At 44.1% G+C, this 14,150-nt stretch overlaps 1 protein-coding gene across 2 annotated transcripts in view; it reads left to right on the plus strand.

The window, feature by feature from the left end:
• The window catches only part of LOC145351780 (organic cation/carnitine transporter 2-like), a 72,024-nt gene that overhangs the window by 4,314 nt on the left and 53,560 nt on the right, over positions 1 to 14,150 (plus strand). The window lies entirely within an intron of this gene.

Here is a 14,150-nt window from a genome sequence, read left to right on the forward strand (position 1 = left end):
CAAGGTAAACCATAGCATGGCTAAAGGATCTCCGGGGGTGTTCCCAAACAGAAAAAAGTACTAAATTCAAGCATCTTCACACTGGTCAAATTTTTACGGTAACATCAAGTAAACAGTTCTGTAGATGCTCGGATTTTCTTTGATAAAATGGGGGAATGCTTTGAACAAAATTATTCCTTCTCAGCTTTCTTTCCTTTTTAATGAAGATGCATTTTCATAGTAAATGGTAAAATTTCAGCAGTAGTTTCAAAGATGAATTCATGAAACACACACAAGACAGTGTTTGCTATAATTCAGGTCAGAAACTCCAAAGCGTTTTATGAAGTCTGCCTGGATCATAAATTTTGCACTTTGAATTTGGCTAGGGTGAACGTGAGACATTTCACTTCAGCTACGATCCAACTGATCCACTAAGGAGCTTTTAATCAAACAAAGTTTATTTAAATATACAGTATGTATAGAAAGAAATTAGCAATAGCTTTAAGCAATTACAAATAAAACAAAACAATCATGGTGTTGGATAAACCTTAACAGCTAAACACTGTTCCAATGAAACAAATCCCACAAACAACATCTTTGCTGCAGGTTTAATACAGCAAAGACTAATGCTCACGTGATACTGGAATTTGGTCCTATGGTTGAATGCTGCAGTTCTCTTGAGGCACAAGATAAGGGGGGTGCAGTTTAGAATGGAGTTGAGGAGGAACCTCTTCACTCAAAGGGTGATGAATCTCTGGAATTCTCTGTCTGTTGAAGTAGTGGAGGCTACCTCGCTAAATATATTTAAGACACGGGTAGATAGGTTTTTGGTAGACAAGGGAATTAAGGGTTATGGGGAGAAAGTGGGAAAGTGGAACCGAGCCACTTCAGATCAGCCATGATCTTATTGAATGGCAGGGCAGGCTCGAAGGGCTAGATGACCTACTCCTGCTCCTACTTCTTATGTTCTTATGATCACACACAAACAACCTTAGAGTCAGAACGGCTCCCCAAAACACTGGGGGGATTCTAGGCAAGCCAACCACCAACAGCAGATTTTCCAATCCTGGAAGGCCAGGAAACTTGCTTGCAGCTAACCGCAGAATTGCCAAAACCAGGGAGGGAGAGAGAAATACTTCTTTTCAGTTTGATATCCACCTCCTTCTAAATTAAAACTGAAAGTAAGTCCTTGAACTCTTCTGAGAAGGAACCACCTGACTTTGACTTGCCAATCAATCTTCCCCCTCACAATGCAAGGTCATAAGAATACCTGAGTACATGAGGCACATAATAAAAAGTAAACAAAACCCCAGTCAAGCCATTGAAGCAGCAATAAAAGGACTTCTAGCAGACAGCCCGGCAACATTAGAAAAAAACTGAAAAGGTCTGATTATAACTGCAGAGAGCATGATTAAAAAAAGCATTTATTAAAGGTACACTAACATCACAGTTCTAGATCAGTGTGCCAAGGAGAGAGATTATTTGGTTCCAGTGGTGTGCAATGAGAAAGGGTTAATTATTAACATTGTCATAAAGGTGCCTGTAAGGAGGAGTGACCATATTTTGAAAGAATGTTATATTGAGGTTGATTTTCTGTCCGTGTTCACTGCAAGTGCAAACAGCAACATGGGCACAAATTCCATGAGAGCTTGTTTTCCAATTTTTCCCAGCCCCACACCAGTGGCATAATGAGGTTCCTACCCAGGAAGGTCAGGAACTTCATTTCAATATATTAACATCTCATTAATGGGCTCCCCGCCACATTGTTCCCCAAATTAAACATTGCCCCAGTTTTGAAAAATGGGAATCGGGTAAAGGGGATCCACTGGGGGTGCATAGCTAAATAGAAACATATAAAATAGGAGTAGGAATAGGCCATTTGGTCCTTCGAGCCTGTTCCATCATTCATTGTGATGATGGCTAATCACCCAACCCAGTAATCTGTTCCTGCTTTCCCCCCATTTCCTTTGATCCCTTTCACCCCAAGAGTGATATCTAATTTCTTCTTGAAAACATACAATATTTTGGCATCAACTGCTTCAATTCCACAGGCTCACCACTCTCTGGATGAAGAAATTTCTCCTTATCTCAGTCCTAAATGATTTATCCCATGTCCTTAGACTGTGTGACGCTTGGTCTGGACACCCCCACCATCGGGAACATCCTTCTTGCATGCACCCTGTCTAGATCTATTAGAATTTTATAGGTTTCCAAGGGATGCCCCCTTCATTCTTCTAAACTCCAGTGAATATAATCTTAATTCAATCTCTCCTCAAATGACAGTCCGGCCATCCCAGGCAACCTGTGTTGCACTTCTGCAATAACATCCTCTCTCAGATAAACTGCACACAACATTCCAGGTGTGGTCTCACCCATGCCCTATATAATTGAAGCAAGACATGCTTGTTTCTGTACTCAAATTCTCTTGCTAGGCAGGACAATGTGCTGTTTACCATCTTCACTGCCTGCTGCACCTGCATGCTTACTTTCAGCAATTGGTATACAAGAAAAGTGAGGTTTCATTGCACATTTCCCCACCCCCCTCTCCCCACCCCCAATCTCTCGCCATTCAGGTAATAATCTGCCTTCTTGTTTTTGTTGCCAGAGTGAATAACGTTGCATTTTCCCACATTATACTGCATCTGCCATACATTTGTTCACACATTCACTTGTTCAAATCACACTGAAGCACTTCTTCATCCTCCTCACAGCTCACTTTCCCACCCGGCTTTGCGTCAGATGCAAATTTGGAGAGACTGCATTTAGTTCCCTCATCTAAATCATAAATGTATATTGTGGACAGCTGAGGTCCTAGCACTGATCCCTACAGTACCCCACCAGTCCATGCCTGCCATTGCAAAAAGACCTGTTTATTTCTTCTCTTTGTTTCCTGCCTGCCAGCCAGTCTTTCATCCATTCTCAATACACTACTCCTAATGCCATGCGTTTTAATTTTACACACTCGTCTCTTATGTGGGATTTTGTCAAAAGCCTCCTGAAAGTCCAAATAAGCCCCCCCTCACCAAATCCATGAGTTACATGCTCAAAAAATTCCAGTAGATTTGTCAAGCATAATTCTCCTTTTGTAAATTCATGCTGAATTTCTGTCCAAGAATTTTGCCACTGTTTTCCAATTGCTGGGCTATTAAATCTTTTATAATGGACTGTAACTTTTTCCTCATTATTGGTTTACAAGGCTATAATTCCCCTTTTTCTCCCTACCTTCCTTTTTATATAACGGGGCTACATTAGCTACCCTCCAATCTGTAATTGTCCAAAGTCTATAAAAGCTCAGAAGATGATCACCAATGCACACACTGCGGCAATTCTCCCAAAATGCTGAATTGGTGAGAAAACTATTCCAGATCACGACTATTTTCTCAGTTCAACTTCACACCTGAACCTCCCTACTCTGTGCACTGCAGAGATCCCAATCATGAATCTCATTAAAAGCCCTGGGGGGCAAGGCCTATTTGTGCCAGAGTCTGACAGTTCAGAAGCTCTGCCCATGTGCAGAGGTCCCGATCTGTCAATCCCCCCATTTGCTGGCCAGCCTGGGATCCCTGCAGTATTGCCCCTCCAGCACCCCCCTCCACGGCCCGATTGCAGTCCCAACAACAACTCCTGGGCCAGCCCTGACCCTACCCCCCCCCGCCCCAGAGCGCCCTGATGTCCAGCCCATCCCCCCCACAGCAGAGGCAATTGCCCCACCCTCCTCACCCCAGCAAACACCCCCCCACCCCATTGACACCCCCTGGGATCAGACCACTCCCCAGGAGGCAGGCCACCCCCGGCAGACTACCCCCCACATCCACCCCAATCACTGCCCTCCCTCCATTCCAGACCGATCGCCATGCAGAGTGGCAGCGGGATCTCCCACCCCCGCTGACCACCCCTAGGCCCTGCCCACAGAAGGCCCCACCCCCTTGGCACTGCTCAATGCCCAATAGGCATTTTGCCCCTTGCAGAGGCACAGGCTGGCACTGCCAAGGTGCCCAAGCCCAGGGCCACCACCCTCTGTTGCCCAACCTTCTGGGGGGTTCCAATTGCCCCCTCCTTCATTCCAGCAGGGTCTCCTGTTAGTTCCCTGAATGTGGGGAGCTACTCTAAATCCTGGCGGGGAGGCAATACACCATCCAGGAGTCCCACTTGTGGCCATGGAAATGATTGGCCTTCAATCCCATCAATTTCCCTAACACCATTTCCCGATTAATACTGTTTTCTTTCAGTTCCTCCCTCTCACTAACCCCTGTGTTCCCTTACATTTTTGGTACATCATTTGTGTCCTCCTTAATGAAGACAGGACCAAAGTATGTATTTAATTGATTAGCCATTTCTTTCACCCTCATTATAAATTCCCCTGTTTCTTACTGTAAGGGACCCTACATTTGCCTCCACCAGGGTCATGTTGAGGGTGGCATTAAAACTGGAAATTAGAGATATATGCAATAAAGGAACATTTGTGTTTATGGATAACTTTAATCTATGTATTGACTGGACAAATCCAATTAGTCACCGTACCATAGGGGGTAAATTCTTTGAATGTGTGCATTCATATATGCAGAGGAGCTTTTACAATCAGTTTTCATGTTCCCCTCAGGTTTACTCTTTTAATCTATTTTCCTCTTTTTAATCAATCCAGTTGTCCTCCTTTGCTGAATTCTAAACTACTCCCAATCCTCAGGTCTGCTGTTTTTTGTGGTCTATTTGTGTGCCTCTCCCTTGGATCTAATGCTATTTCTAATTTGCCAGCTAAGTCATGGTTTGGTCACTGTTCTCATTTTATTTTAATGCCAGACAGAAATAAACACTTGCACTCTTTGAATGTTGCTTATCCTCCATCATTGCTATAAATAATGTTTCCCAATCCACCATAACCAATTGTGCCTCAGACCATTGTAGCTTCCTTAATTTAGATTCAGGACTCGAGACTCAGAATCAACTACGTCACTCTCCATCTTGATGAAGAATTCTACTATATTATGATTGTTCATGCCCAGAGGTCTCCCCCAAATAGATTGTCAATTGTTCCTTTCCTATTACCCAATATCCAGTCTAGGGTGGCCTGTTCTCTGTTCAGTGGGCATTGGAAATGTTCCCAGCTTCCCACATAGAGCAGGAGGAGCACACTACACTCTCCTGCCATGACTTAGCCCTTTAAGCTAAACCCTTTGGAAGATACTTTAAATCAAATAATATCAATTATTCCAGGGCCCTTCTTCCCTGATCAAGTCAATGTATTAGTCCAGAAAACCAACCTGCAAACATTCAAGGAATTTATCCCCTATGGTATGGTGACAAATTGGATTTGTCCGGTTTATATGTAGATTAAAGTTATCCATAAATACAAATGTTCCTTTATCGCATACATCTCTAATTTCCAGTTTAATGCCACGCCCAACATCACCCTAACAGTGTGTGTGTGTTGTGAGGGCTGGGGGGCGATCTATACACAATCTCTATTAATGTTTCTTGCCGTTTGGTGTTTCTCAGCCCTACCCAAAGAAATTCCACATCATTGGAGCTAATATCCTTCCTCACTATTGCATTAACCTCCTCTTTAGCCAGCAATGCTCCCGAAAGATTGAATATCCCTGGATGGTGTCATCATACAGCCATGTTTCCATAATTCCAAAGATATTGTAATATTTTACATATTAGTCTATTTGCACAAATAATTGATCCGCTTTATTGCAAATTTATTGAAGCACTAAAGCACAAAGCCTTAAGGCTTGATTCTTTATCATTCCTTGTCCCATTCCTTTTTTTTTAACCGTGGCCCTGTTTGATTCTGGCCTTGACTTCTCTGCCTTTCTCTTTTCCTATTTCCCTTCTTGTCTTTTGCCCTCGTCCGTGTTTCTCCCTCCTCTGACTCCTTGCATAAATCCCCATCCTCTCTGCCATTTTAGGTTAAACCATCCCCAACTATTCTAGTAAATATTTCCCTTGGGAGATCAGTCCTGGTCCTGCTCAGGTATAATCTGTCCAGTTTGTCCTGGCCCCATTCTTCCAGAACTAGCCCCAATGTCCGAAGAATCTGAAACCTTCCCTTCACACTATCTCTTCAGCCATGTATATATCTGATATCTCCTGCTATTTCTACTCAGACTAGCATGTGACGCTGCGGGTAATCCGGAGATCACTACTTTTGAGATCCTACTTTTCACTTACTTCCTAACTCCTTATATTCTGCTTTTAGGGCCTCATCCCTTTTTTTTAGCCAATGACATTTGTACCAATGTGTATCACAACCACTGGCCTTTCACTCTTCCCTTCCAGAATATTCTGTATATGCTCTGAGACATAGAACATAGAACACTACAGCACAAACAGGCCCTTCGGCCCACAAGTTGCGCCGATCACATCCATACCTACCAAGCCATAGAACTAACTGTAACTCCCAATCCTATTAAATCCCATATACTCATCCAGAAGTCTTTTAAAAGACCCCAGCGAGTTCGCCTCTACTACCACTGTCGGCAGCCGATTCCACTCACTCACCACCCTCTGAGTGAAAAACTTACCCCTAACATCTCCTCTGTACTTGCTTCCCAGCACCTTAAACCTGTGTCCTCTCGTAGCGACCATTTCAGCCCTGGGAAATAGCCTATCTATTCCTCTCAACATTTTATAAACCTTCTCCAGGGAGAAGAGACCTAGCTCCCTCAACCTATCTTCATAAGGCATGCCTCCCAATCCAGGCAACATCCTTCTCAATCTCCTCTGCACCCTCTCAATAGCTTCCACATCCTTCCTGTAGTGAGGCGACCAGAACTGCGCACAGTACTCCAAGTGGAGTCTGACAAGGGTCTTATAAAGTTGCAGCATTACCTCCCGACTCCGAAACTCAATCCCTCGATTAATGAAGGCCAGTACACCATACACCTTCTTGACTATATCCTCCACCTGCGAGGCCGACTTAAGAGCCCCATGGACCCGGACCCCAAGATCCTTCTGCTCCTCAACACTGCTAAGACTCCTACCCTTGACATTGTATTCCTTCATCCCATTGGTCCTGCTAAAATGGACCACTACACATTTACCCGTATTGAAGTCCATCTGCCACTTCTCCGCCCAGTCTTACATCCTATCTATGTCACACTGCAACTTCTGACATCCCTCCAGACTATCTACAACACCACCAACCTTCGTATCGTCGGCGAACTTACTAACCCATCCCTCCACTTCCTCATCCAGGTCATTTACGAAATTAACAAACAGCAGGGGTCCTAGAACAGATCCCTGGGCACTCCACTGGTGACCAACCTCCATGCAGAAAAAGACCCATCCACAACCACTCTCTGCCTTTTGCAGGCAAGCCAGTTCTGGATCCACAAGGCCAAAGCCCCTTGGATACCATGCCCTCTCACCTTCTCTAGGTGAGCCATCCTAGACCCTGGCACCAGGGAGGCAATATACCATCCTGGGGTCCTATTTGCATTTGAGGCCATGGAAATGCCTATCTATTCCCCTTACAATTGAATCTGCTGTAACTATTGCATATTTACTCTTTACTCCTCTCCTGTGCAACAGAGCCAACCGTGGTACAATTAATTTGGCTGTTGCTGCTTCTTCCCAAGAAACCATTCCCCTCAAAGGTATTCAACAGCATCCATCTGCTTTGTAAGGGAATCTCCACAGGAGGCTCTTGCTCTGCCTGCCCACTTCTCTTACTCTGCCTGGTAGTCACTCAATCCCTTCTTGCCTGTGTAGTTTTACTCTGTGGTGTAACCACCAGTCTACATGTTCTATCTACAATACTTTGCACCTCATGGAGGTTCTACAATGTCCCCAGCTGCCACTCCACCTCCAAAATCCAGCCTTCCAGGAACTGTAGCTGGAGACACTTCCTACGCAAATGCTGCCGTTGGGCACTGTAAATGTTCCCAGTTTCCCACATGAAGCAGGAGGAGCACAATATGCTCTTCTGCCATATCTTAGGACTGTATAGTAAACCTTTTGGAAAATACCTTAAATCAAATAATATCAATTATTCTAGGGCCTTTCTTCCCTGGTTCTTGATAGAGGAGAATATAGCCCTTACACAGTATAAACAACAAAATAAAGATCTTATAAACTACAAGCAATAGAAGTCTAAAAATAGTAAATACTTCCCAACCATACTCACCCAATCAGTTGTTTCAACTTATGAAACTGGGTGCCACCTCAGGAGCTCCAAACTCCAAGCTAACGTATTGCTTTAAGTCACACTCTCTTGCGCTCCTCTATCCTCTTGGTTCCACTCTCAGCCTCACTCTGTCTTGCACACATTTTTCTCACCTCGGCTCTGCATTCTAACTTTATCTGACTTTGTTTACTAAATTACCATATTCCACTTTGACTTTATTTAATTTTAGTCCCTAGTTGCCAGTGTTCCTTGCTGAAATTCAAGGAGCTACAGGTAGATGGGTGACTGCCAGGAAAGGCAGGCAAGTTGTGCAGGAGTCTCCTGTGTCTATTCCCCTTTCAAACAGGTATACCATTTTAGATGCTGCTGAGAGGGATAGCCTGTCAGGGGGAGATACCAGCAGCAGCCAAGCCTGTGACACCACAGCTGGTTCTGCTGTGGGACAGGATCGAGCAAAGAGCAAGCGAGTAGTAATAATAGGGGACTCACTAGTTAGAGGCACAGACAGGCATTTCTGTGGCCACAATCGAGACTCCACGATGGTGTGTTGCCTCCCTGGTGCCAGGATCAAGGACGTCTCTGAGCGATTGTAGGAGATTCTTAATGGGGAGGGTGAGCAGTCAGAGGTCATTGTATCAGTGACATAGGTAGGAAAAGGGATGAGGTCCTGAAATGTGAATATAGAGAAGGCTAATGTGCAGGACCTCAAAAGTAGAAATTTCAGGACTACTACTGGTGCCAGGTGCTAGTGAGAGTAGAAATAGGAGGATTAGGGAGATGAATGCCTGGCTTGAGAGTTGGTGCAGGGGACAGGGATTTAGATTTTTGGATCATTGGGATCTTTTCTGGGGAAGGGCTGATCTGTTCAAGAGGAGGACTAACATCCTGGCAGGGAGATTTGCTAGAGCCACTCGGGAGGGTTTATAACTAGTTTGGCAGGGAGTGGGATCCAAAGCAGTAGGGAGACACTACAGAAGTTTGAGGACAGCTCAGAAATAAAAGAGAGCACATTAATTAGTAATGGAAGTGTCAGTAATCTTAGTACCAGACAGATCAGGCAAAAGCAAGACAGAGAGCAAGAGAAGTCCAAATTAAACTGCATTTATTTCAATGCAAGAGGCCTGATGGGCAAGGCAGATAAACTCAGGGCATTGATGGGTCGTGGGACTGGGATATTATAGCAATTACTGAAACATGGCTAAGGGAGGGACAGGACTGGCAGCTCAATGTTCCAGGTCCAGGTGCTATAGGAAAGATAGAACAGGAGGTAAGAGAGGAGGGGGAGTTGCACTTTTGATTAGGGAAAGCATCACGGCCATACTGAGAGGGGATATACGCGAGGGTTCGGCCACTGAGTCTGTAGGGGTAGAACTGAGAAATAAGAAGGGGGAAATCACTTTGATAGGGTTGTACTATAGGCCCCCAGATAGTTGGCGGGAAATTGAGAAGCAAATATTAAGCAGATTACAGATAGCTCCAAGAAAAATAGGGTGATAATTGTCGGAGATTTTAATTTTCCCAACATTGACTGGGATAGCCATAGTATTAGAGGGTTGAATGGAGAGAAATTTGTTCAGTGTATTCAGGAGGAATTTCTCATTCAGTACGTGAATGGCTTGACTAGAAAGGGGGCAAAACTTGACCTCCTCTTGGGAAATAAGGAAGGGCAGGTGACAGAAGTGTTAGTGAGGGATCACTTTGAAACCAGTGACCATAATTCTATTAGTTCTAAGATAGCTATGGAGAATGATAGGTCTGTCCCAAAAGTTAAAATTCTGAATTGGGAACAGACCAATTTTGATGGTATCAGACAGGAGCTTTCAAAAGTTAATTGGGGGAGTCCGTGTGAAGGCAAAGGGACGTCTGGTAAGTGACATGCTTTCAGAAGTTAACCAGGGTTCAGGGTAAACACATTCCTGTTCAGTGAAGGGCAAGGCTGGCAGAAGTCGGGAACCCTGGATGACTCAGGATATTGAGGCCCTGGCCAAGAAGAAGAAAGAGACATATGACATGTATAGGCAGCTGGGATCAAGTGAATCTCTTGAAGAGTATAGGGGGTGTAAGAGTAGAGTTTAGAGAGAAATCAGGAGAGTAAAAGCAGGACACAAAATTGTTTTGGCAGATAAGGCAAAGGAGAATCCAAAGAGCTTCTACAAATACATAAAGGGCAAAAGAGTAACAAGGGAGAGAGTAGGGTGCCTTAAGGATCAACACGGTCATCTATGTGTGGGTCCACAAGAGATGGATGAGATTCTAAATGAATACTTCTCATCAGTATTTACTGTTGAGAAAATCATGGATGTTAGGGAACTTGGTGAAATAAATAATTGGCCATCTCACCCTGGATCCCATGACATTAAACCTTGTGCGAAAACCTACCATGTGGTACCTTGCTAAAGTCCATGCAGACAATGCCTACCTTCTTGGTTACCTCTTCAAAAAACTCAACCAAATTCGTGAGACATGATTTTTCATTCACAAAGCCATGCTGACTATCTCTTATCAGTCTTTCCATCTCTAAATGCCTGTAGGTCCTGTCTCTCAGAGTACCTTTTAACAACTAACGCAGTACAGATGAGAGGCTCACTGGCCTTGTTGTTCCCAGGCTTTTCCCTGCAACCCTTCTTAAACAAAGGCACAATAATTGCCACCTTCCAATCTTCAGGCGTCTCACCTGTATCTGTCGATGATTCAAATATCTCTGCTAGGGGATCCGCAATTTTCTCCCTAGCCTCCCACATCGTCCTGGGATATACTTCATCAGGTTCTGGGGATTTATCTACCTTGTTGTGCTTTAAGACTTCCAGCAACTCCTTCTCTGGAATTTATACACTCCCTAAGACATCACTATTTATTTCCCCAAGTTCCTTAGCATCTATGCCTTTTTCAACAGGAAATACTGATGAGAAATATTCATTTAGGATCTCAACCATCTTTTGTGGATCTGAACATAGATGACCTTGTTGATCCTTAAGTGGCCCCATTCTCTGCTTAGTTACTCTTTTGCCTTTTGTGTATTTGTAGAAGCTCCTTGGATTCTCCTTTGTCTTAACTGCCAAAGCAATCTCGTGTCCCCCTTTTGCCCTCCTGATTTTTCTCTTAACTCTTCTCCAATACCCTCTATACTCTTCAAGGAATCCACTTCATCCCAACTGCCTGTGCATGTCAGGTGCCTCCTTCTTCTTCTTGAGCAGGGTCTCAATATTCTGAGCCATCCAGGGTTCCCTACTTCTATCAGCCTTGCCCTTCACTGTAAGAGGAATGCGCTTACCCTGAACCCTGGTTAACACATTTTGAAAGCCTGCCACTTTACCAGATATCCCTTTGCCTGTCAACAGACTCTCCCAATCAACTTTTGAAAGTTCCTATCTAATGCCATCAAAACTGGCCTTGCCCCAATTTAGAATTTTATCTTTTGGGCCAGGCCTGTCATTTTCCATAGCTATCTTAAAACTAATGGAGTTATGTTCACTGGTCTCAAAGTGATCCCTCACTAACACTTCTGTCACCTGCTTTTTCTTATTTCCCAAGAGGTGGTTAGGTTTTGCCCTCTTTCTAGTTGGGCCATCCACGTACTGAATGAGAAATTCCTCCTGAATGCATGCAACAAATGTTTCTTCATCCAAGTCCCCAATACGATGGCTGTCCCAGTCAATGTTGGGAAAGTTAAAATCCCTTACTATTACCAACCTATTTCTCTTGGAGCTATCTGTAATCTCTTTCCATATTTGCTCCTCAATTTCCTACTGACTATTTGGGGCCCTATAATACAACCCTATCAAAGTGATCTCCACCTTTTTATTTCTCAGTTCCACCCATATAGGCTCAATGGGCGAACCCTTGGATATATCCCCTCCCAGTACGGCCGTGATGTTCTCCCTAATCAAAAGTGCAACTCACCCTCTTCTTTAACCTCCTGTTCCATCTTTCCTATAGCACCTGCACACTAGAACATTGAGCTGCCAGTCCTGTCCCTTCCTTAGCCATGTTTCAGTAATAGCTACAATATCCCAGTCCCATGTACCCATCCATGCTCTGAATGCATCTGCCTTCCCACAAGGCCTCTTGCATTGAAATAAATTCAGTTTAATATAAACTTCCAGAGGTCTCTGCCTGCTCTTGCCTGACCTGTCTAGTATTAGGATTACTGACACTGCCTTTACTAATTAATGCACTTTCTTTAACTTCTGAGCTGTCCTCAACCTTCTTGTCTGTTTCCCCACTGCTTTGGGTCCCAACCCCTGCCAAACTAGTTTAAATACCTCCCCCCCACCATCACCCCTGCCCCAGAAGAGATTCCAATGATCCAAAAATCTAAATCCCTGCCCCCGCACCAGCTCTCAAGCCACATATTCATCTGCCTAATCTTCCCATTCCTATTCTCACCAGCACATGGCATTGGCAGTGGTCCAGAAATTACTACTCTCAAGGTCCTGCACTTTAGCCTTCTGCCTAAATCTCAACATTCACACTTCAGGACCTCATCCGTTTTCTGACCTATGTCATTGTTATCAATCTGATTGCTTACCCTCCCCTTTAAGAATGTCCTGCAACCACTCAAAGGTGATAGTGTGTAACAGATCCAAGTTTGCTGATGCATAAAGTCAGGTAGAAAAATACCTGACTCTTCTACCTGCTCTTGCCTGACCTGTCTCGAAAGGAGGATTTTTTTTTGGTAGCACGGTGGCACAGTGATTAGCACTGCTGCCTCACAACACCAGGGACCCGGGTTCAATTCTGTCCTTTGGTCACTGACTGTGGAATTTGCACTTTCTCTCCGTGTCTGTGTGGGTTTCCTCTGGGTGTTCTGGTTTCCTCTCACTCTCCTGAGATCATAGGATCATAGAGGTTTACAGCACAGAAACAGACCCTTGTCCATGCCACCCATTTTTTAAATCACTAACCTGGTCCCAGTTGCCGGCGTTTAGCCCATATCCCTCTATACCCATCTTACCCATACAACTGTCTAAATGCTTTTTCAAAGACAAGATTGTATCCATTTCTACTATCTCTCAGCTTGTTCCAGACACTCACTACCCTCTATGTGAAAAAAATTGTCCCTCTGGACCCTTTTGTATCTCGCCCCTCTCACCTTAAACCTATACCCTTAGTTTTAGGCTTCTCTACCTTTGCGAAAAGATGTTGACTAAAAATGTGCAAGTTAGGTTGATTGGCCATGCTAAATAGACCATAGTGTCCGGGAGATTAACAGGAGTAGGGTTTGAGCGGGATTGTGTTCAGTGCAGACTTGATGGGCCAAATGGCCTCCTTCTGCACTGTAGGGATTCGATTCTATAAGGATGCAAAGAGTCTTTAGAGGGATACAGCCAGGTTTGTTGCGTGGGCAAGGCTATGCCAAATGCAAAACAATATAGCAAAGTGTGAAGGCATTAATTTTGGTTGGAAAACCTTAAAATAGCGTTTTTAATGAATGTTGAGGTACTGGGAAATGTTTGCACTCAGAGAAACCTGGGTGTTCTTGTACGTTCATCACCAAAAGTTAATCGACAGGTACAGGCAGTAATTCAGAAATCAAATTGTGTGTTAGCCTTTGTTATAAAAGGTTTGCAGTACAATGACAAATAACTCTCAGTAAGGTGTCTCACAACACCAGGTTAAAATCCAACAGGTTTACTTGGTGTCACAAGCTCTTGGAATGTTGCTCCTTCCTCAAGTGAGTGGAGTCCATTCACCTGATGAAGGAGCAGTGCTCCAAAAGCTGTGTTACACACAATCGCCTTTGAGTGGTCGCAGGACATTCTTAAGGGGGAGGGTAAGCAATCAGATTGATAACAATGACAGAAAAGGAATGAGGTGCTGAAGTGTGAATGTAGAGACTTAGCACCCGTATTTTTTTATAACCCCTAAGCTAATCCCAATTACCCGCATTTGGCCCATATCTCTCTATACCCATTGTACCCATGTAACTATCTAAATGCTTTTTAAAAAATAAAATTGTACCCGCGTCTACTATTTCCTCTGGCAGCTTGTTCCAGACACTCACCACCCTCTGTGTGAAAAAATTGCCTCTCTGGACACTTTT

This window comes from Carcharhinus amblyrhynchos, chromosome 13, assembly GCF_965287045.1.
Source record: "Carcharhinus amblyrhynchos chromosome 13, sCarAmb.v2.hapA, whole genome shotgun sequence".
Lineage (NCBI taxonomy): Eukaryota > Metazoa > Chordata > Chondrichthyes > Carcharhiniformes > Carcharhinidae > Carcharhinus > Carcharhinus amblyrhynchos.